Consider the following 22,790-nt stretch of genomic DNA (forward strand, 5'->3'; position numbering starts at 1 on the left):
TGGTAACCCGACTGCTGCTGTTGCTGTTGATTCCCCTGATGGTTGTAGCCTCCCTGGTTGCCTTGGTGCCCCTGATTGATGTGTCCGGTTTGGTTGCCTTGAAACCCTAAACCGGAACCACCACCTCCGTAACCCGGCCCGTGGAAACCACCTCCTGAACCGCCGGGCGGGCCGTTATCATACTGGAACATATTGGAATTCTTGAAATCCCGCATGATATAACAGTCCTTCCAAAGATGCGATGCCGGCTTGTCCTTTGATCCATGCTTTGGACAAGGCTGATTTAATAGGCGCTCCAAATTGGGGCCTGAACCTCCACCCCTCTGGGGCTGCTTGCCCTTACCGCACTAGCCATTCTCCTGAGCATTGGTGTTAGCAACAAAGTCTAAGCTGCTGTCGGCCTTGCGCTTACCACTGTTCCCATGGCCTGCCGGATTATGCTGCTGACCCTTGGCGTTGCCGTTCTTTTTCCCTTTCCCCGGTTTGTCCTCCTCTGAATCCAGGTCCTTGATATTATCTGAATCGGTGTACTTAACCAAAGCAGCCATGAGTGTCGACATATCATTGCAGTGATGCTTGATCCTTCCTAATTTCTGTTTGAGCGGTAGGAAACGACAATTGCCCTCTAATGTTAACACTGCGGTGTCTGCATTGATACGATCTGATGAGTGCAAAATCGCTGAGACCCGTTTGACCCAATGGGTCGTGGACTCCCCTTCCTCTTGGACACAAGCGGCCAGATCCACGATTGACATGGGCTACTTACAAGTATCTTTGAAGTTCTGGATAAACCGATGCTTCAATTCAGCCCATGATCCGACAGAGTTAGTTGGTAAGCTCTTCAACCAAGTACGAGTTCTTCCTTCCAACATCATGGTGAAATATTTAGCACATACTGCCTCATCCACTTCTAACATCTCCATTGCTATATCATAACTTTCCACCCATGCCTCTGGTTGTAAATCGGTGGTGTAATTTGGTACCTTACGAGGTCCCTTGAAGTCCTTGGGCAGTGTCACATTACGCAAAGCGGGGGTGAGACACGGCACCCCTAAGGAACTGAACACTACACCTGGCTCTACTGAAGCGGTAGGGTGAACCGGAGTATGTTGTCGTGCTGCTAACTCGGCCTCCCGACGTGCGCGGCCATGGTCCACAACATCCTGCGCATTAGCACCTCCCCCTGTCGGGTTGTTTCCTCGTGATGAATTTCGGCGATGTGCGCTGCTGGATACAGCCGGTTCATGCTCAACGTGTCTGCTATAGCTCCGGCTTGGACAGGGAGTGGAATGAATCCTCTCACGACTGTGTGAATATGCCTGATGTTGATTTAGCGCTGTTTGAAGGAGATTCCTAGCCCGACGTGCTTCAACCGCAACTGGTGACTCGCCGTCTGTCGGGAGGGCTGCCATGCATGAAGCGGCGGCCACAATATTGTCCAACGGGTTGGAATAATGCCTGGGAGGTGTTGGTACATACTGTGGCACAACGTTGTTCTGGCGAGGCGGGTCCATCGTGCGCGGTTGAACCGGCACTCCTGTTCCCGGTGCCTCCGCCCGGTTTAGTATGGGTTGGTTACCAGCTCCTGCTCTTGGTGTGTTGAAGAGATTTTGCGGCTCATAAACCGATGGGAGACGCGATCGATACCTTCTTCTCATGACTTCCTCGGAAGCATTCTGATCCATCCTAATCCGGTAGGCCTGTGCTTCCAATTCAGCCCGTTCTGTAGCCATCCTAGCGTTCTCGGTTGCCAGGTCCGCTTTAGCTTGAGCTATCTGATCTTTCACCTTTGCAATCTCCGCATTGTGCTGATCCCTGGCTGCTGCATCCACCTCTGTGGCCATCAACGTTGCCAAAGCATCGAACAAATCAGACATGACTTGGGTTGGAGGCGGCGGAGAGCTTCCTTCCCCTGCCGGTGTGGCCATTGTTGAACCGGAGAGTATTGCTGCGGCGGCCGATGAATGAGGCGCTGATTGTGTGCCGGCCATGAAGATGGCGGCCTAGTTTGGCAGATCAGGGGAATCCGGAATACTGTTGCCCTCAGATCCTCCATCAATCCGGCCGTCCTGCAACTGATAAACCGATTCGGTTTCTCCAGAAGACTCGTCATCAAAACAGACCACGGTCTCTCCATCGGACACCGGCCTGTCCTTGTACCTTGCTCCATGGATGACACCTACGAAAACATGCCTTGTCACGGGCTGAACTGGCGAAGAACTTGCACGCCGAGCCATTTCGATGATGTCGGTGCAGATGTCCGGCTCAGGGGCCGGTTCGCCGATCTTGCCGTTGAAGACGTGAATCCCACCGAAGGGGACCCGGTACCCGTACTCGATTCAATCGGCCTCGGGACCCCATCCTACATTGTCGATGTAGAGCTTGCCGCGACGACTCTTTGTCATCCGGCCCACAGCGTATCCCTTAAGTCCATCAAAGCTGCCCTTCAAGAACTCAAAACCATCATGCGATAGCCCCACGGTGGGCGCCAACTATCGTGGGTTTGTCACGGCAGATGTCCTTGTGAAAGGACTTAGTCGTGGATCCATCGCTACGGGTTAGCTTAAAGGGGTTAAACTGGACAAGGGGACACGGGGAGTTTTATACTAGTTCGGCCCCTTCAAGGAAGGTAAAAGCCTATGTCTAGTTGTGATTGGTATTTCTAGGGTTTCGAAGGCCAGGGAGCGAATCCGCTTTGTCTGGCTCTTGAGTTGTTGTCTGTCCCTAAACCACTGCCGGGTCGTCCCTTTGTATACATAGGTTGACGCCCGCTGGGCTACAGAGTCCCGAAGCCGGATCATAAACGTGTCTGGTTCGGTCTCTATCCTTCCTATCTTACAATACAAGTCACATGACTAGGCCGGTTTACATTTATAGGCTTTAACCCGCCTTTGGGCCTTGGGCCTTCGTGAAGCGCCATCATCCTTGTATCTTCATGGGCTTCTAATCTTCAAGGAGTTAACCCGGCTACACAAGGCCGGTTTACATCCAGTAGTAATATCCCCAACAATTACCCTTCATGGGTTGAAGTCTCCATCAACATGGATGTACGATAGCACCACCTACCGGAACCACGCCAAAAATCTTCGTGTCTACATTGCGTTTTCTACCTCCAAACTCCTCCCCTTTACCTTCACATGCAATGATTTACATTATGTTGCTATACTCTTAGATTTGCATGTGTAGGTTGATTGCTTGACTTGTGATAAGTTGCTAAAATCTGCCAACACTTAAAATTGGGAAAAGGCTAGACTTTTATTTGGTCAAGTAGTCTAATCCCCCCTCTAGACATACTTTTTATCCTACAAGTGGTATCAGAGCCTTGGTCTCCATTTGCCTTGATTTCCATAGCTTTGGTGATCATAGCCTTGGTTTCACAACCTAGGAGAGTATGGCATCTAGCGAGGGAAATTACCACTATGGAGGCCCTTACTTTGATGGTACTAATTTTGCTAGTTGGAAGCATAAGATGAAAATGCATATTCTTGGACATAACCGCGCCGTTTGGGCTATTATGTGTATTGGCTTACAAGGTGAATTCTTTGATGGGAGAGAACCGAATCATGAAGCTACCGCGGAAGAATTGAAGATGATGCAATACAATGCTCAAGATTGCGATATCTCTTCAACAGATTGTGCCCCAAAGAATTCAACAAAATCAGTCGTCTTTAGAATGCAAAGGAAATTTGGGATACTTTGATTGATATGCACGAAGGTACTGACTCCATCAAGGAATCCAAATTGGATGTGCTTCAAAGTCAGCTTGACAAGTTCAAAATGAAGGATGGTGAAGGTGACGCTGAAATGTACTCTAGGCTTGCTCTCGTCACAAATGAGATTGTCGGCTTAGGAAGTGAAGAGATGACCGACAGATTCATCATCAAGAAGATCCTAAGAGCCTTGGATGGAAAATATGATACCATGTGCACATTGATCCAAATGATTCCCAATTACAAAGATCTCAAGCCAACATAAGTCATTGGTAGAATTGTTGCTCATGAGATGTCACTCAAGGATAAAGAAGAGCTTCACAACAAGTCTAGTGGTGCTTACAAAGCCCCATGTGATGCTCCTACATCATCAAGTGAGAAACAAGCCTTCAATGAGGAATTGAGCCTAATGATGAAGAACTTCAACAAGTTCTACAAGAGTAGAAGCAAGGAAAGATGCTCCAAGTTAAGGTCCTACAATGATAAAAGATCTTCTAGTCGTGAGCATAATTGCTACAATTGTGGAAGACCCAGACACTACTCCAATGAGTGTACGGCTCCCTACAAAAGAAGAGAAGACTCATCTAAAAGGAGAAGTAGAAGAGAAGAATCACCTCCAAGAGAGAGAAGGGTCAAAGATGATCGTTATGAAGGAATAACCTCTCGCATAAGCAACGATTCAGAAAGGAAGTACAAGTCATCAAGGAGCTACACAAAAAGAAGACACCAATCTCATGTTTGTGAATGGGTATCCGGCTCTGACTCCGACAATCACTCCGAGAGAAGTTATCACTCCGACTCAGAAAATACTCAAGATGAAGGTGTTCCGGTCTAGCACTTGTGTTAACCAACTCCTATGACATATTTGACTCACCAAATGAAGGAATTAGAATATGCTTCATGGATAAAGGCCCAAAGGTACCACACCCCGAGTATGTTGATTTCCTAGTGACGAAGATGATTTGCTAGGTGATGATGATTTACTTGTTGATAACTCTAGTGATGAAAACTATGATGAACTTGCTATTAATCATGCTAATCAAGATAAAATGAATGATGATGATAAGAAGGAGATTGAGCGTCTAACTAAAGAACAAAACACTCTTAAGTTAGCTCATGAAACTACCTTCGAAGATCATCATGAGCTTTTAAAGACTCATGAGAAGCTACGCTTTGAAAAACTCAATCTAGAGCAAGAGCATGGGTTCTTAAAAGCAATCAATGATGATCTTCGTAAGAAAAGTTCTGCTTGCATTGCCAAGTGTTTACTCTTGTCTACTTATATGCCACAAGTAAAATCTAGTATCAAGAGCAAGAAAGATTCTTCTTCTAGTAGTAACAATAATCATGTTAAATCCAATGTTGTTGCTTCTACTAGTTCTATTGATTCCACTAATGATTATCTTAGCCAAGTTACTCTTGAGCAAGAAAATAGCTTATTGAAGGGAATTATTGTTGGGGCACGTAGTAATTCAAAAAAATTCCTATGATCACGCAAGATCTAACTAGGAGATGCATAGCAATGAGAGGGGAGAGTGTGTCCACGTACCCTCATAGATCAAAAGTGGAAGCGTTTAATAATGCAGTTGATGTAGTCGAACGTCTTCACGATCCAACTCATCAAAGTACCGAACGTATGACACCTCCGTGTTCAGCACACGTTCATCATGATGATGTCCCTCGAGCTCTTGATCTAGTAGAGGGTCAAGGGAGAGTTCCCTCAGCACGACGGCGTGGCGACGGTGATGATGAATTTACCGGCGCAGGGCTTCACCTAAGCATTATGACGATATGAATTAGGTGTTAAACTGTGGAGGGGGGCACCGCACACGTCTAAGAGATTGTCTGTTGTGCTTTGGGGTGCCCCCCTACCCACGTATATAAACGAGGGGGAGGAGGAGGCCGGCCAAGGGGGAGGCGCCCCAAGGGGGGGGGTCCTACTAGGACTCCAAACCTAGTAGGATTCGCCCCCCTTTCCTTCCAACGGAGAGGGGGAAAGGGGAAAGGAAGGAGAGGGAGAAGGAAAGAGGGGGCCGTGCCCCCTCACCTTGTCCAATTTGGATTGGGGCAAGGGGGCGCGCCCCACCTCCTGTGGCCTGCCTCCTCTCTTCCACTATGGCCCATTAGGCCCAATAACTTTCCGGGGGTGTTCCAGCAACCTCCCGGTACTCCTAAAAATCCCCGAACCTTATCAGAACCATTCCGGTGTCCATATATAACCTTCCAATATACAAATCTTTACCTCACGACCATTTCGAGACTCCTTGTCATGTCAGTGATCTCATCCGGGACTCTGAACAAACTTCGGTCATCAAATCACATAACTCATAACACAAATCGTCATCGAACGATAAGTGTGCGGACCCTACGGGTTCGAGAACCATGTCGACATGACTGAGACACATCTTCGGTAAATAACCAATAGCAGAACCTGGATGCTCATATTGGCTCCTACATATTCTACAAGGATTTTTATCGGTCAAACGATCCCCTATACTTGTGGGTTATCATTACGTTGTGACATTTGATAGCACACAAAGTGTTCCTCCAGTATTTGGGAGTTGCTTAATCTCATAGTCAGAGAAATATGTATAAGTCATGAAGAAAGTAATATAAATAAAACTAAACGATCATAATGCTAAGCTAGCGGATGGGTCTTATCCATCACATCATTCTCTAATGATGTGATCCCGTTCATCAAATGACAACACATGTCTATGGTCAGGAAACTTAAGCATCTTTGATCAACGAGCTAGTCATGTAGAGGCATACTAGGGACACTCTGTTTGTCTATGTATTCACACATGTACTAAGTTTCCGGTTAATAAAATTCTAGCATTAATAATAAACATTTATCATGATATAAGGAAATATAAACAACAACTTTATTATTGCCTCTAGGGCATATTTCCTTCGGTCTCCCACTTGCACTAGAGCCAATAATCTAGTTTACATCGCCATGTGATTTAACACCAATAGTTCACATCACCATGTGATTAACACCCATAGTTCACATCGCCATGTGGCCAACACCCAAAGGGTTTACTAGATTCAATAATCTAGTTCACATCTCCATGTGATTAACACCCAAAGAGTACTAAGGTGTGATCATGTTATGTTTGTGAGAGAAGTTTAGTCAATAGGTCTGCCACGTTCAGATCCCTATGTATTTTGCAAATTTCTATATCTACAATGCTCTGCATGGAGCTACTCTAGCTAATTCCTCCCACTTTCAATATATATCCAGATTGAGACTCAGAGTCATCCATATCGGTGTTAAAGCTTGCATCGATGTAAATCTTTACGACGAACTCTTTATCACCTCCATAACCGAGAAATATTTCCTTAGTCCCCTTAGGTAACTAAGGATAACTTTGGCCGCTGTCCAGTGATCCACTCCTGGATCACTATCGTACCCCCTGGCCAAACTCATGGTAAGGTACACAATAGGTCTGGTACACAACATAGCATAATTTATAGAACCTATGGATGAGGCACAGGGAATGACTTTCATTCTCTCTATATATTCTGCCGTGGTCGGGTTTTGGGTCTTACTCAACTTCACACCTTGTAACACAGGTATAGATCTTTATGCTCAATATATAAGCAGCTTCACCAAGGTCTTTTATTGAAAAAATATTATTCAAGTATCCTTTTATGCTATCCAGAAAATCTATATCATTCCTGATCAACAATATGTCATCGACATATAATATCAAAAATGCTACAGAGCTCTGAGTCACTTTCTTGTAAATACAGGCTTTTCTAAAAGTCTGTATAGAACCATATGCTTTGATCACCTCATCAAAGCGTATATTCCAACTCCGAGATGCTTGCACCAGTCCATAAATAGATCGCTGGAGCTTGCACACTTTGTTAGCACCTTTAGGATCTAGAAAACCTTCTGGTTGCATCATATACAACTCTTCTTTAAGAAATCCATTAAGGAATGCAGTTTTAACATCCACTTGCCAAATTTCATAGTCATAAATGCGGGAATTGCTAACATGATTCAGACAAACTTAAGCATCGCCAAGGGTGAGAAAGTCTCATCGTAGTCAACTCCTTGAACTTTTCAAAAACATTTTTTGCGACAAGTCGAGCTTTGTAGATAGTAACACTATCATTAGCGTCTATCTTCCTCTTGAAGATCCATCTATTCTCAATGGCTTGCCGATCATCGCGCAAGTCCACACTTTGTTCTCATACATGGACCCTATCTCAAATTTCATGGCTTCAAGCCATTTATCGGAATCTGGGCTCATCATCAATTCCTCATAGTTCGTAGGTTCGTCATGGTCTAGTAACATGACTTCCAGAACAGGATTACCGTACCACTCTGGTGCGGAACATGCTCTGGTTGACCTACGAGGTTCGGTAGTAACTTGATTCGAAGTTTCATGATCATTATCATTAGCTTCCTCACTAGTTTGTGCAGCATCACGGGAACTATTTTCTGTGATGAGCTAGTTTCCAATTTGAGAGAAGGTTCAATTACCTCATCAAGTTCTAGTTTCCTCCCACTCACTTCTTTCGAGAGAAACTCCTTATCTAGAAAGGATCCATTCTTAGCAACAAAGATCTTTCCTTCGGATCTGTGATAGAAGGTGTACCCAACAGTTTCTTTTGAGTATTCTATGAAGACGCACTTCTTCGATATGTGTTCGAGCTTATCAGGCTGAAACTTTTTCACATAAGCATCGCAACCCAAAACTTTAAGAAACGACAGCTTAGGTTTCTTGCCAAACCATAGTTCATACCATGTCGTCTCAACGGATTTAGATGGTGCCCTATTTAATGTGAATGCAGTTGTCTCTAATGCATAACCCCAAAACAATAGTGGTAAATCGGTAAGAGACATCATAGATCGCACCATATCCAATAAAGTACGGTTACGACATTCGTACACACCATTATGCTGTGGTATTCCGGGTGGCGTGAGTTATGAAACTATTCCACATTGTTTTAAGTGAGGGCCAAACTCGTAACTCAAATATTCGCCTCCGCGATTAGATCGTAGAAACTTTATTTTATTGTTACGATGATTCTCCACTTCACTCTGAAATTCTTTGAACTTAAATATTTCAGACTTGTGTTTCATTAAGTAGATATACTCATATGTGCTCAAATCATCTGTGAAGGTTAGAAAATAACGATACCCATTGCGAGCCTCAACACTCATCGGACCGCATACATGGGTATGTATTATTTCCAATAAGTCAGTGGCTCGCTTCATTGTTCCGGAGAACGGAGTCTTAGTCATCTTTCCCATGAGGCATGGTTCGCAAGCATCAAATGATTCATAATCAAGTGATTCCAAAAGTCCATCTTCATGGAGTTTGTTCATGCTCTTTACACCAATATGACCGAAACGACAGTGCCACAAATATGTTGCACTATCATTATCAACTTTGCATCTTTTGGCATCGATATTATGAATATGTGTATCACCACGATTGAGATTCAGTAAACCATTTACATTGGGTGTATGACCATAGAAGGTTTTATTCATGTAAATAGAGCAACAATTATTCTCTGACTTAAATGGATAACTGTATCGCAATAAACATGATCCAATCATATTCATGCTCAACGCAAACACCAAATAACATTTATTTTGGTCCAACACTAATCTCGAAGGTAGAGGGAGTGTGCGATGGTGATCTTATGAACCTTGGAATCACTTCATCATCACCTCTCCCTTAACTAGTCTCTGTTCATTTTGCAATTCCTGTTTTGAGTTACTAATCTTAGCAACTGAACCGGTATCAAATACCTTGGGGTTTCTATGAACACTAGTAAAGTACACATCAATAACATGTATATCAAACATACCTTTGTTCACTTTGCCAACCTTCTTATCCACCAAGTATTTGGAGTAGTTCTATTTCCAGTGACCATTCCCTTTGTAGTAGAAGCACTCAGTTTCAGGCTTAGGTCTAGCTTTGGGTTTCTTCACGGGAGTGGCAATTTGCTTGCCATTCCTTCTTGAAGTTCCCTTTCTTTTCCTCTGCCCCTTTTCTTGAAACTAGTGGTCTTGTTAACCATCAACACTTGATGCTCTTTCTTGATTTCTACCTTCACTGATTTTAGCATCGCGAAGAGCTCGGGAATAATTTTTTTCATCCCTTGCATATTATAGTTCATCACAAAGTTCCAGTAACTTGGTGATAGTGACTAGAGAAATCTGTCAATCTCTATCTTATCTGGAAGATTAACTCCGACTTGACTCAAAAAATTGTAGTACTCAGATATTATGAGAACATGCTCACTGGTGGAGCTATTCTCCTCCATCTTGTAGGCAAAGTACTTGCCAGAGGTCTCATACCTCTCGACTCGGGCATGAGTCTGAAATACCAATTTTAGCTCTTGGAACATCTTATATGCTCGGTGGTGTTCAAAATGTTTTTGAAGTCCTGGTTCTAAGCCGTAAAGCATGGCACACTAAACTATCAAGTAGTCATCATGCCGAGCTTGCCAAACGTTCATAACGTCAGCATCCGCTCCTGCAATAGGTCCGTCGCCTAGCGGTGCATCAAGGACATAATTCTTCTGTGCAGCAATGAGGATAATCCTCATATCACAGACCCAGTTCGCATCATTTCTACTATCATCTTTCAACTTAGTTTTCTCTAAGAACATATCAAAAAGAATACAGGGGAGCTATACGTGAGCTATTGATCTACAACATAGCTATGCAAATAATATCAGGACTAAGTTCATGATAAATTAAGTTCAATTAATCAAATTACTTAAGAACTCCCACTTAGATAGACATCCCTCTAGACATCTAAATGATCACGTGATCCATATCAACTAAACCATGTCTGATCATCACGTGAGATGGAGTAGTTTTGAATGGTGAACATCACTATGTTGATCATATCTACTATATGATTCACGTTCGACCTTTCAGTCTCAGTGTTCCAAGGCCATATCTGCATATGCTAGGCTCGTCAAGTTTAACCCGAGTATTCTACAAGTGCAAAACTGGCTTGCACCCTTTGTATGTGAACGTAGAGCTTATCACACCCGATCATCACGTGGTGTCTCGTCATGACGAACTGTAGCAATGGCGCATACTCAGGGAGAACACTTATACCTTGAAATTTAGTGAGGGATCATCTTATAATGCTACCGTCGTACTAAGAAAAATAAGATGCATAAAAGATAAACATCACATGCAATCAAAATATGTGACATGATATGGCCATCATCATCTTGTGCCTTTGATCTCCATATCCAAAGCACCATCATGATCTCCATCGTCACCGGCTTGACACCATGATCTCCATCGTAGCATCGTTGTCGTCTCACCAACAATTGCTTCTACGACTATCGCTACCGCTTAGTGATAAAGTAAAGCAATTACATGGGGTTTGAAATTCATACAATAAAGCGACAACCATAAGGCTCCTGCCAGTTGCCAATAACTTCTACAAAAAATGATCATCTCATACAACAATTTATATCTCATCACGTCTTGACCATATCACATCACAACATGCCCTGCAAAAACAAGTTAGACATCCTCTACTATGTTGTTGCAAGTTTTACGTGGCTGCGACGAGCTTCTAGCAAGAACGTTCTTACCTACGCATCAAAACCACAATGATTTTTCGTCAAGTGTGTTGTTTTAACCTTCAACGAGGACCGGCCGTAGTCAAACTCGATTGAACTAAAGTTGGAGAAACAGACACCCGCCAGCCACCTGTGTGCGAAGCATGGCGGTAGAACTAGTCTCATGAACGCGGTCATGTAATGTCTGTCCGGGCCACTTCATCCAACAATACCGCCGAATCAACGTAAGACGTTTGGTGGTAAGCAGTATGAGTATTATCGCCCACAACTCTTTGTGTTCAGCTCGTGCATATAACATCTACGCAAAGATCTGGCTCTGATACCACTGTTGGGGAACGTAGTAATTCAAAAAAATCCTACGATCACGCAAGATCTAACTACGAGATGCATAGCAACGAGAGGGGAGAGTGTGTCCATGTACCCTTGTAGACCGATAGCGGAAGCGTTTAGTAACACGGTTGATGTAGTCGAACGTCTTCACGATCCAACCGATCCAAGTACCGAACGTACGGCACCTCCGTGTTCAGCACACGTTCAGCATGATGATGTCCCTCGAGCTCTTGATCTAGTAGAGGGTCGAGGGAGAGTTCCGTCAGCACAACGGCATGGCGACGGTGATGATGAAGTTACCGGCGCGGGGCTTCGCCTAAGCACTGCTACGACGATATGACCGAGGTGTTAAACTGTGGAGGGGGCACCGCACACGGCTAAGATATTGTCTGTTGTGATTTGGGGTGCCCCTTTCCCACGTATATAAAGGAGGGGGGAGGAGGAGGCCGACCAAGGGGGAGGCACGCCAAGGGGGGAGTCCTGCTAAGACTCCAAACCTAGGAGGATTCGCCCCCCCTTTCCTTCAAACGAAGAGGGGGAGGAGAAAGGAGGGGGAGGGAGAAGGAAATAGGGGAGCCGTGCTCCTCCCCTTGTCCAATTCAGATTGGCCAAGGGGGGCACGCCCCACCTCCTGTGGCCTATCTCCTCTCTTCCACTATGGCCCATTAGGCCCAATAACTTTCCCGGGGGGTTCTGGTAACCTCCCGGTACTCCAAAAATCCTCGAACCTTATCAAAACCATTCCGGTGTCCGTATATAACCTTCCAATGTATCAATATTTACCTCTCGACCATTTCAAGACTCCTCGTCATGTCCGTGATCTCATCCAGGACTCCGAACAAACTTCGGTCATCAAATCACATAACTCATAATACAAATCATCATCGAACGTTAAGCATGCGGACCCTACTGGTTAGAGAACTATGTAGACATGACCAAGACACATATCTGTCCAATAAGCAATAGCGGAACCTAGATCCTCATATTGGCTCCTACATATTATATGAAGATCTCTATCGGTCAAACTGCATAATAACATACATCATTCCCATTGTCATCGGTATGTTACTTGCCCGAGATTCGATCATCGGTATCATCATACCTAGTTCAATCTCGTTACCGGAAAGTCTCTTTACTTGTTTCGTAATGCATCATCCAGTAACTAACTCATTAGTCACATTGCTTGCAAGGCATATAGTGATGTGCATTACCGAGAGGGCCCAGAGATACCTCTGCGATACTTGGAGTGAAAAATCCTAATCTCGATCTATGCCAACTCAACAAACACCATCGGAGACACCTGTAGAGCATCTTTATAATCACCCAGGTACGTGATACATCTCCTTCGTGTCTATAATTTTTTATTGTTTCATGCCAATATTATACCACTTTCACATACTTTTGGCAACTTTTTATATCATTTATTGGACTAACCTATTGATCCAGTGCCCAGTGCCAGTTCCTGTTTTCTACATGTTTTTTGTATCATAGAGTATTCATATAAAACGAAGTCCAAATGCAATAAAAACACGGAGATTTATTTTGGAATATTTGTGATTTTTGGGAGTTGGAATTATCGCAAACGGAGGCCCACGCAGGGCACGATACACCAGCGCACAGGCCAGGAGCCTGGCGCGCGGTGGTGGGTTGTACCCACCTCGTACGTCGGTTGGAGCTGTACTTCGGGCGCAAGGAAGCTTATATTCATAGAAAATCATGTTAAAATCTCAGCATAATCGGAGTTATGGATCTCCGGGAATATAAGAAATGGTTTTCGGCCAGATGTAGGGAACGCGAAACAGAAGAGAACAGAGAGGGAGATCCAATCTCGGAGAGGATCTCACCCCTCCCATGCCATGGAGACCAAGGACCAGAGGGGAAACCCTTCTCCCACCAAGGGAGGAGTCCATGGAAGAAGAATAAGGAGGGGGCTCTCTCCCCCTCGCTTCTGATGGTGCCGGTGTGCCGCTGGGGGCAACAGTTGGGACGACGATCTACATCAACAATCTTGCTACCGTCAATAACAACTCTCCCCCCCTGTTTGCAGCGGTGTAACACCTCTTCTCCCTGTTGTAATCTCTACTTAAACATGGTGCTCAACTCCATATATTATTTCCCAATGATCGATGGTTATCCTATGATGTTTGAGTAGATCCGTTTTGTCATGTAGGTTAATCGTGATCTTGGTTGGTATGATTGTATATTTTATTTATGGTGCCGTCCTACGGTACCCTCCATCTTGCGCAAACGTGAGGGGCCCTCGCTGTAGGGTGTTGCAATATGTTCATAGTTTGCTTATTGTCAGTGTTGTGAGAGTGACAGAAACTTAAATGCGGATAGGTGGGCTATGGCATATGGGAGTAAAGAGGACTTGATACCTAATACTATGGTTGGGTTTCACGACCTTAATCATAAGTGCATATGATCCAAGTAGAGAAAGTATGTTATCTCATGCCTCCCCCTCATATAAAATTACAAGAATGATTACCGGTAATTATTATTGATTGCCTAGGGACAAATAACTTTCTTGTTGACACAAGCTATCCACTTTTACTACCTTGCAATTTATTTGTAGTTTTATTCCCGCAAAGTACTCGTAGATTTATTCCTACAAAATAGTTTCATACTTGTTTCTGGTAAAGCAAACATCAAGCGTGCGTAGAGTTGTATAGGTGGTCGATAGAACTTGAGGGCATATTTGTTCTACCTTTAGCTCCTCATTGGGTTCGTTATCGAAAAAGGCTACAAACGATCCCCTATACTTGTGGGCTATCAAGACTTTTTTCTGGCTCCGTTGCCGGGAAGTTATAGCATGGGGTGAATATTCTCGTGTGTGCTTGTTTGTTTTATCACTAAGTAGTTTTTATTTCCTGTTCTAAGTTGTTCTCTATCTTTAGCTATGGATATGGAACACGAAACACCAAAAAAAAGTTGTCCTTGCTACTCATGGAGATGGGGAACCTCCTAAAACCCTCGATGCTCGTTATGTGAAAAATATTATGCACTACTTTGATAATCCTGAGAAAACCCCATTCAACTTGATAATGGGAGTAATGTTGGACCAACGTGAATACATTATGGATTATCGCTTGACTCAAAAGGGCAAACTTTTATGGGATCAAATTCATATGTTGCATCGGTATGCTTGGGATTTATGCCAAAGATATGATTATACTTGTTGCTCTGGGATGAATGCTCCGCATCTTCCCTTTTCATGTGAATTTAATGATAATGAAACCTTGGCTTCTTATGCTAGAGATATATATGATTACTATGATGTGGAATGAATAAAAGAATTTGTTGCTTTTAAGGGTGCATGTGAAATTGAATCTTTGTTTGAATTTTTTAAAGATTTTGATGATTCGGTTTATAGTCCTGAAAATCTTGCTATCCTTAAATATTGCTATAATAATTATAAATACAATTCCGATATTGATGCATTTATTGAGAAAGTCTCCGCTGTGCAAGAAGAGACTAATATTTTGCAGGAGTCTATGGAAGAAGGAATTGATGAAACTATGAGCTCATTGGATGAAAAAGATGATGAGGAGAGCGAAGAACTAGCGAGGGAAGACCAGATTGATCACCCATGTCCGCCTTCTAATGAGAGTAACCCTCCAACTCATACATTGTTTAATTTCCCTTCGTTCTTACCGAAGGATGAATGCCATGATAATTGCTATGATCCCGTTGATTCATTTGAAATATCCCTTTTTGATGATGCTTGCTATGCTTGTGGTCATGATGCCAATTTAAATGATGCTTATGGAGATGAACTTGTTATTGTTCCTTATGTTAAATATGAAATTGTTGCTATTACACCCACACATGATAGTCCTATTATCTTTTTGAATTCTCCCAACTACACTATATCAGGGAAGTTTGTTCTTGTTAAGGATTATATTGATGGGTTGAATTCTACCATTAAACATGATGGTTTTTATGAATATAATATGCATGTGCTTGTTGCTCCTACTTGCAATTATTATGAGAGGAACTATATCTCCACCTCTCCATGTTTCCAACACGATAAAATTGCAAGAAACTACTTATGCTATGTATTGGCCTTTACTTGATGTGCATGAATTGCTCTTGTATGACATGCCGATGCATAGGAAGAGAGTTAGACTTCATCATTGCTTCATATATGTTGCTTTGTGCTCACTACTAAATGCTAAATCATTGTTAATTAAAATTGGCTTTGATATACCTTGGGATCTAGGTTGATTCATTACTTGAGCACTTTATGCCTAGCTTAATGGCTTTAAAGAAAGCGCTGCCAGGGAGACAACCCGGAAGTTTTAGAGAGTCATTTTTTTTCTGTTGAGTGCTTTTATATAGTTTAAGAAACAAAAAATATAGAGGGGAACTTAAAACTTCACAAAAAGAAAAGTGAAAGTGGGGGACGTCCTTGAACTTTGTTCATGCTCACGGAAACTTTGTTAATCTTAATTACAGAAACTTTTCAACAAAAATAATTGTCCCCTTGTACAACTTCATTGTATTATAAAAATAATGTGCCAAGATTTGCCTTTAGGATGTTTACATTGCTTGTTGGTTTTCGTGGTGCAAAACAGAAACTTTGGCTGTAGTGCATGACTTTACACTTTTTTACTGGAACGTCAAACGGTTTTGAAACTTTTTGCACCATCTTGCTATACAAATTTTTTATTTTTCCTAATTGTTTCAGAATTGTTGGAGTACCAGAAGTATGGTTAATGTTCAGATTACTACAGACTGTCCTGTTTAAGACAGATTCTGTTTTTGATGCATTGTTTTGCTCGTTTTGATGAAACTATCGATTCTATCAATGGATTAAGCCATGAAAATTTTATATTACAGTATCTAAAATGCAAAAACAAAATATGAATTGGTTTGCAACAGTACTTAAAGTAGTGATTTGCTTTATTATACTAACGGATCTTACCGAGTTTTCTGTTGAGTTTTGCGTGGATGAAGTGATCAAAGATAGAGGATGTCTCGATATGAGGAGAAGGAGGAGAGGCAAGAGCTCAAGCTTGGGGATTCCCAAGTCACGACAAGTAAATATTCAAGGAGACTCAAGCATCTAAGCTTGGGGATGCCCCGGAAGGCATCCCATCTTTCTTCAACAAGTATCGGTATGTTTTCGGTTTCGTTTCGTTCATGTTATATGCGCAAATCTTGGAGCGTCTTTTGCTTTTAGTTTTCATTTTTATTTTATGCACCATGCTCGTATGAGATAGTTCATGGTTGATTTATAGAATGCTCATTGCACTTCCCTTATATCTTTTGAGTGTGGCTTTATAGAATGCTTCATGTGCTTCACTTATATCATTTGAAGTTTAGATTGCCTGTTTCTCTTCACTTAGAAAACCTTTTTTTGAAGAATGCTCTTTTGCTTCACTTATATTTGTTAGAGCATGATCTTTTATAGAAATAATTAAACTCTCATGCTTCACTTATATCTATTTAGAGAGCCAAAAGGAATTGGTCAATTGCATGGTTAGTCATAAAATCCTACATAAAACTTATGGATCACTGAATATGATATGTTTGATTCCTTGCAATAGTTTTGCAATATAGAGATGGAATATATGGGAGGTACTAGTAAATGGTTGTGGTTAGTAAGAATATTGGTGTCAAGGTTTGTGATTCCCGAAGCATGCACGCATAGTCTCTCTTTATGCTATGATGTTGGAGCATGATTTATTATTGATTGTCCTCCTTATGAGTGGCGGTCGGGGACGAGCGATGGTCTTTTCCTACCAATCTATCCCCCTAGGGGCATGCGTAGTAATACTTGGCTTCGAGGTCTAATAACTTTTGCAATAAGTACATGAGTTCTTTATGGCTATTGTGAGTCCATGGATTATATGCACTCTTACCTTTCCGCAATTTGCTAGCCTCTACGGTACCGTGCATTGCCCTTTCTCACATCGAGACGTGGTGCAAACTTCGTAGGTGCATCCAAACCCCGTGATATGATACGCTCTATCACACATAAGCTTATTATATCTTCCTCAAAACAGCCACCATACCTACCTATTATGGCTTTTCTATGGACATTCTGAGATATATTGCCATGCAACATCCACCGCATCCGTTTAATGACTTGAGCATTCATTGTCATATTTCTTTGCATGATCATATAGCTGACATAGTAGTTGTGGCTCAGCCACCGTTCATCATTTTTCTTACATGTTACGCTAGATCATTGCCAGAGGCATTCATATAGAGTCATAGTTTGTCGTAGATATCGAGTTATAATTTTTATTTTCTTTTGAGTTATAAGTAAATAGAAGTGTGATGATCATCATTATTCATTTTTTAGAGTAGTGCCCCAGTGAGGAAAGGATGATGGAGACTAGGATTCCCCCACAAGTTGGGATGAGACTCCGGACAATGAGAGAGAAAAATATGAAAAAAAATAAAAAAGAAAGAAAAAAAAGGAAAAAAAGGGGGAAAGAAGAAAAAAAAGAGAAGGGGCATTGTCAGTATCCTTTACCACTCTTGTGCTTCAAAGTAGCACCATGTTTTTCATTTGGAGAGTCTCCTATGTTGTGACTATCATATACTAGTGGGAATTTTTCATTATAGGATTAGATGCACACCCACTTAGTTTTCATATTGAGCTTTCATACACTTATAGCTCTTAGTGCATCCGTTGCATGGCAATCCCTACTCCTCACGTTGATATCAATTGATGGGCATCTCCATAGCCGTTGGTTAGCCGTGTCGATGTGAGACTTTCTACTTTTTGTCTTCTCTATATTTACCCCTATCATCATACTCTATTCCACCCGTAGTGCTATATCCATGGCTTGTGCTCATGTATTGCATAAGGGTTGAAAAAGCTGAAGCGCGTTAAAAAGTATGAACCAATTGCTCGGCTTGTCATCGGGGTTGTGCATGATAAATACTTTGTGTTAGGAAGACAGAGCATGACAAGACTATATGATTTAGTAGGGATAACTTTATTTAGCATTGATATTTTGAAAGACATGATTGTTTGTTTGGATGCCTGAGTATTGAAGTCTTTATGTCAAATTATAGACTATTGCTTTCAATCACTCATGTCTTAATATTCATGCCATGATTAGATATATGGTCAAGTTTATGCTAGGTAGCATTCCACATCAAAAATTATCTTTTTATCATTTACCTGCTCGAGGACAAGCAGGAATTAAGCTTGGGGATGTTGATACGTCTCCATGATATCTATAATTTTTGATTGTTTCATGCCAATATTATACCAATTTCACATACTTTTGGCAACTTTTTATATGATTTATTGGACTAACCTATTGATCCAGTGCCCAGTGCCAGTTCCTGTTTTCTGCATGTTTTTTGTATCGCAGAGTATTCATATAAAACGAAGTCCAAATGCAATAAAAAATACGGAGATTTATTTTGGAATATTTGTGATTTTTGGGAGTTGGAATCACCGCAAACGGAGGCCCACACAGGGCACGATACACCAGCGCACAGGCCAGGAGCCTGGCGCACGGTGGTGGGTTGTACCCACCTCGTACATCGGTTGGAGTTGTACTTCGGGCACAAGGAAGCTTATATTCGTACAAAATCATGTTAAAATCTCAGCATAATCAGAGTTATGGATCTCCGGGAATATAAGAAACGGTTTTCGGCCAGATCTAGGGAACGCGGAACAGAAGAGAACAGAGAGGGAGATCCAATCTCAGAGGGGATCTCACCCCTACCATGCCATGGAGACCAAGGACCAGAGGGGAAACCCTTCTCCCACCTAGGGAGGAGGCTAAGGAAGAAGAAGAAGGACGGGGACTCTCTCCCCCTCGCTTCCGGTTGCGTCGGAGTGCCGCCGGGGGCAACAATCGGGACGTCGATCTACATCAACAATCTTGCTACCGTCAACACCAACTCTCTCCCCCTCATTGCAGTGGTGTAACACCTCTTTCTCCCCATTGTAATCTCTACTTAAGCATGGTGCTCAACTCCATATATTATTTCCCTATGATCATGGTTATCCTATGATGTTTGAGTAGATCCGTTTTGTCCAGTGGGTTAATCGTGATCTTGGTTGGTATGATAGTATATTTTATTTATGGTGCTATCCTACGGTGCCCTCCGTCTCGCGCAAACGTGAGGGGCCCTTGCTGTAGGGTGTTGCAATATGTTCATAGTTTGCTTATTTGTCAGTGTTGCGAGAGTGACAGGAACTTAAACGCGGATAGGTGGGCTATGGCGTATGGGAGTAAAGAGGACCTACTTAATGCTATGGTTGCGTTTCACGGCCTTAATGATCATTAGAAGTTGTGGATGCTTTCCAGAGTTCCAATCATAAGTGCATATGATCCAAGTAGAGAAAGTATCAGCTCATGCCTCTCCCTCATATAAAATTACAAGAATGATTACCGGTACTTGTTATCGATTGCCTAGTGACAAATACCATTCTTGTTGACACAAGCTATCCGCTTTTATTACCTTGCAATTTATTCGTAGTTTTATTCCCGCAAAGTACTCGTAGATTTACTCCTACAAAATAGTTTCATACTTGTTTCTGGTAAAGCAAACATCAAGCATGCGTAGAGTTGTATCGGTGGTCGATAGAACTTGAGGGAATATTTGTTCTACCTTTAGCTCATTGTTGGGTTCGACACTCCTATTTATCAAAAAAGGCTACGAACGATCCCCTATACTTGTGGGTTATCATTATGTTGTGACGTTTGATAGCACACAAGTGTTCCTCCGATATTCGGGAGTTGCATAATCTCATAGTCAGAGGAATATGTACAAGTCATGAAGAAAGCAATAGCAATAAAACTAAACGATCATAATGCTGAGCTAACGGATGGGTCTTATTCATCACATCGTTCTCTAATGATGTGATCCCGTTCATTAAATGACAACACATGTCTATGGTATAGAAAATTAACCATCTTTGATCAACGAGCTAGTCATGTAGAGGCATACTCGGGAGACTCTGGTTGTCTTTGTATTCACACATGTACTAAGTTTTCGGTTAATACAATTCTAGCATGAATAATAAACATTTATCATGATATAAGGAAATATAAATAACAACTTTACTATTGCTTCTAGGGCATATTTCCTACAATTATAGAGAAAGGTGTTTACTAGAGTCTTGCCAGAAGTAAGGAATTTGAGGAAATTGTATGCAAGCAAGGAAGGCACCGGAAGAATCAAGGTGTTGCTTTTGAATGAAAGTTCAATGCCAATGGAGTTGAGTGGGAAGAAGATCAATACCCCCAGACGAAGTTTGTTCCTCAACAAGAGAAGTATGATCCTACTTCTTTCAAGGGAACACAAGCTCAAGATGACCTTCCACCACAAGACCACAAGCAAAAAGGCAAGGACAAGCTTCAAGAGGAGATTGATGCATTTGAAGAAGCTCCCATGGCCTTGGTCACTGGGTTCCCAAGACTACATCAAGTCCTACCTCATGAAGTGAGACTACAACACCAAGGATTCCCATCAAGTTGATGTGGATCCCGAATAAGAAGAACTAGAGAGTTCTTGAGGGTGACTCCGCCAACATACTTCACTTGTATCATTTTGGCGAGAACAAGTGCAAACAACTTCCACATATTGCACTAGTTCAAGGAGTCACAAACCCTCCTGTTGGTAAGACAAGGGACAAGGTAACATAATGCTTTCATGGACATCATCTTGTGTGAACTTCACTCTATGTCTATGGATATCCTTGTTTGTTCCTTGTGGGACTAACCCGTGTAGGTATTGAAAGTGCAACTCACACCAATGGATTGCTCCAAATGATCTACATCAACATTGAGCACCCACATCTTCAAAATCTACATGAAGTCATCATCGACTAAACCCAAGGTTAGTTCATACCTCTTAGGGGGATATCACGTCTAGGGGAGCTTTACTCTAAGAATTGAGCTAAAGCAGCTCTAATGGTGTGAACACAACAATGCTTTATGTAAAAGTGGTAACCCCACTTGCGCTTAAACGATGAGTATGACCTATGATCAAATGTGCTCAGTTGACTCCTAAGTCAATATACTCATATATAGATGACCTAGTCATTGCCAATTGCTTGATAGATGCTAGAGTGTTTGTGCATGCATTGCCACATATTTCATTTGCCATTTTATTGTGTGAGCATGTTGATTGCATATTTTTCCTATTTGAGGACATCCATTTGTTGCTTTGATTGTTAGGCTCTTCTTCTTTTGCCAAATGGATGGACAAGAATGCCTAAGAACATCTAGCTATTTATGCTTTTCTCGTCTCAAACTCTATTCATGCTACATCACAAAGTTTGTTCAAGTCAGATTCGAACCCTCTGGGTGAAGAGCACTCGGAGTCACCTATTCGTCATAGACTTAAACCTCCAAAACCTCTCTGTGCATTTCGGTCTGACCGATCCATCCCTTTTGGTCACACCAAGTTCACTGAGTTGATCTAGGTTTTCAACCGATGCAAGAGATTAGAACCGTTCGGTCACACCGAGTTGCAGTAACCGCTTGAGATTCTGCATCTCGGCGCCACTGAGTTGTTCCACTCAGCCACACTGACAGGGTCAGGATATATATATTGACGGGTCAAATTTTGGAAATTTCTCTGAAACCTTTTCGCCTGCGCATGTCCTGCTCTACCGACTCAGGTCTCCGGATCGTCCTCTCGTCGCCAGCAACCTCCCGCCCCTGGTCTTCATCGCCATCAACAGAAATCTTCACCGCCATTGCCGCTGTAGCGAGCTCATCGCCAAATTAGGGTATGAGTTCGATCCTTTGTGCAATCTTTACCTCTGATTCTTAGCACGAAGTCAATGCCATGATTCTTACCATGTATGAGATCATCCTATCTAGCAAAAAGTTCCTCTAGATTAGTTTTGATTCGAAAATTTAGGGTTAGGTTTCCGCCGAACTCATCTCGGACCGACCGAGTTGTGGAAATCGGTCTCACTGATTTGTCTTAGGCCATTGCACTTGTAAATTTTGGTCTGACCGAAACTTGCAAATTGGTGTGACCGAGTTCAACTCTCAGTGAAACCCTAGCAATCTCGAAGTCACCGAACTATGTCTTTGTCTGACCGATTCCACTAGTTTAGACTCCAAAGTTGCTTCGGTCTCATCGAGTTTAACAAATCGTTAGCTCTGAAATGCTTTCTGTGGAAAACTAAAACTAAGTTTTTTGACTCATTTGTTTTGCAAAATCTCTGCA

This window comes from Triticum urartu, chromosome 4 (genome assembly GCF_003073215.2).
Source record: "Triticum urartu cultivar G1812 chromosome 4, Tu2.1, whole genome shotgun sequence".
NCBI lineage: Eukaryota > Viridiplantae > Streptophyta > Magnoliopsida > Poales > Poaceae > Triticum > Triticum urartu.